Genomic DNA, 2960 nt, shown 5'->3' on the forward strand with positions numbered 1-2960 from the left:
GAGAAAAAGTTTTGACGCGTATCAGAGGAACACTTGTAAAACCGATGTGTTCAGATTTACCTCTTTTCGGAGTAAAACAGCTGGTTTCGTTGTATTAAGCACGAATACATGCTTTTCGCGCAGTTATAAGAGAAAAAGTTTTGACGCGTATCACATGGACACTTGGAAAACCGATGTGTTCAGATCTAGCTCGTTTTGGTCTAAAACAGCTTGTTTCGTTGTATTAGGCACGAATACATGCTTTTCGCGCAGTTATAGGAGAAAAAGTTTGAAAGGCGTGTCACAGAGACACTTGTAAAACCGATGTGTTGTGATTTAGCTCGTTTCGGTCTAAAACAGCTTGTTTCGCTGTATTAAGCAGGAATACATGCTTTTCGCGCCGTTATAAGAGAAAAAGTTTTAGAGGCGTGTCACAGGGACACTAGTAAAATCGATGTGTTCAGATTTACCTCGTTTCGGTCTAAAACAGCTTGTTTCGTTGTATTAGGCAAGAATACATGCTTTTCGCGCAGTTATAAGATAAAAAGATTTGACGCGTATCAGAGGAACACTTGTAAAACCGATGTGTTGTGATTTAGCTCGTTTCGGTCAAAAACAGCTTGTTTCGCTGTATTAAGCAGGAATACATGCTTTTCGCGCAGTTGTAAGAGAAAAAGTTTGAAAGGCGTGTCACAGGGACACTTGTAAAACCGATGTGTTCAGATTTACCTCGTTTCGGTCTAAAACAGCTTGTTTCGTTAAACTAAGCACGAATACATGCTTTTCGCGCAGTGATAAGAGAAAAAAGTTTTGACGCGTATCAGAGGAACACTTGTAAAACCGATGTGTTGTCATTTAGCTCGTTTCGGTCTAAAACAGCTTGTTTCGCTGTATTAAGCAAGAATACATGCTTTTCGCGCAGTTATAAGATAAAAAGATTTGACGCGTATCAGAGGAACACTTGTAAAACCGATGTGTTGTGATTTAGCTCGTTTCGGTCAAAAACAACTTGTTTCGCTGTATTAAGCAGGAATACATGCTTTTCGCGCAGTTGTAAGAGAAAAAGTTTTGACGCGTGTCACAGGGACACTTGTAAAACCGATGTGTTCAGATTTAGCTCGTTTCGGTCTAAAACAGCTTGTTTCGTTGTATTAAGCACGAATACATGCTTTTTGCGCAGTTATAAGAGAAAAAGTTTTGACGCGTATCAGAGGAGCACTTGTAAAACCGATGTGTTGTGATTTAGCTCGTTTCGGTCTAAAACAACTTGTTTCGCTGTATTAAGCAAGAATACATGCTTTTCGCGCAGTTATAAGATAAAAAGATTTGACGCGTATCAGACGAACACTTGTAAAACCGATGTGTTGTGATTTAGCTCGCTTCGGTCTAAAACAGCTTGTTTCGCTGTATTAAGCAGGAATACATGCTTTTCGCGCAGTTATAAGAAAAAAAGTTTTAAAGGCGTGTCACAGGGACACTTGTAAAACCGATGTGTTCAGATTTACCTCGTTTCGGTCTAAAACAGCTTGTTTCGTTGTATTAAGCAAGAATACATGCTTTTCGCGCAGTTATTAGATAAAAAGATTTGACGCGTATCAGAGGAACACTTGTAAAACCGATGTGTTGTGATTTAGCTCGTTTTAGTCTAAAACAGCTTGTTTCGCTGTATTAAGCCCGAATACATGCTTTTCGCGCAGTGATAAGAGAAAAAAGTTTTGACGCGTATCAGAGGAACACTTGTAAAACCGATGTGTTGTCATTTAGCTCGTTTCGGTCTAAAACAGCTTGTTTCGCTGTATTAAGCAAGAATACATGCTTTTCGCGCAGTTATAAGAGAAAAAGTTTTGACGCGTGTCACAGGGACACTTGTAAAACCGATGTGTTCAGATTTAGCTCTTTTCGGTCTAAAACAACTTGTTTCGTATTATTAAGCAAGAATACGTGCTTTTCGCGAAGTAATAAGAGAAAAAGTTTTGAAGCGTGTCACAGGGACACTCGTAAAACCGATGTGTTCAGATTTACCTCGTTTCGGTCTAAAACAACTTGTTTCGCTGTATTAAGCACGAATACATGCTTTTCGCGCAGTTATAAGAGAAAAAGATTTGACGCGTATCAGAGAAACACTTGTAAAACCGATGTGTTGTGATTTAGCTCGTTTCGGTCTAAAACAGCTTGTTTCGCTGTATTAAGCAGGAATACATGCTTTTCGTGCAGTTATAAGAGAAAAAGTTTTAAAGGCGTGTCACAGGGACACTTGTAAAACCGATGTGTTCAGATTTACCTCGTTTGGGTCTAAAACAGCTTGTTTCGTTGTATTAAGCAAGAATACATGCTTTTCGCGCAGTTATAAGATAAAAAGATTTGACGCGTATCAGAGGAACACTTGTGAAACCGATGTGTTGTGATTTAGCTCGTTTCGGTCTAAAACAACTTGTTTCGCTGTATTAAGCACGAATACATGCTTTTCGCGCAGTTATAAGAGAAAAAGTTTTGACGCTTATCAGAGGAACACTTGTAAAACCGATGTGTTCAGATTTACCTCTTTTCGGACTAAAACAGCTGGTTTCGTTGTATTAAGCACGAATACATGCTTTTCGCGCAGTTATAAGAGAAAAAGTTTTAAAGGCGTGTCACAGGGACACTTGTAAAACCGATGTGTTGTGATTTAGCTCGTTTCGGTCTAAAACAGCTTGTTTCGCTGTATTAAGCAGGAATACATGCTTTTCGCGCAGTTATAAGAGAAAAAGTTTTAAAGGCGTGTCACAGGGACACTTGTAAAACCGATGTGTTCTGATTTACCTCGTTTCGGTCTAAAACAGCTTGTTTCGTTGAACTAAGCACGAATACATGCTTTTCGCGCAGTTATAAGAGAAAAAAAGTTTTGACGCGTATCAGAGGAACACTTGTAAAACCGATGTTGTGATTTAGCTCGTTTCGGTCTAAAACAGCTTGTTTCGCTGTATTAAGCAAGAATACATGCT

This window comes from Amblyomma americanum, unplaced genomic scaffold (assembly GCF_052857255.1).
Source record: "Amblyomma americanum isolate KBUSLIRL-KWMA unplaced genomic scaffold, ASM5285725v1 scaffold_68, whole genome shotgun sequence".
NCBI lineage: Eukaryota > Metazoa > Arthropoda > Arachnida > Ixodida > Ixodidae > Amblyomma > Amblyomma americanum.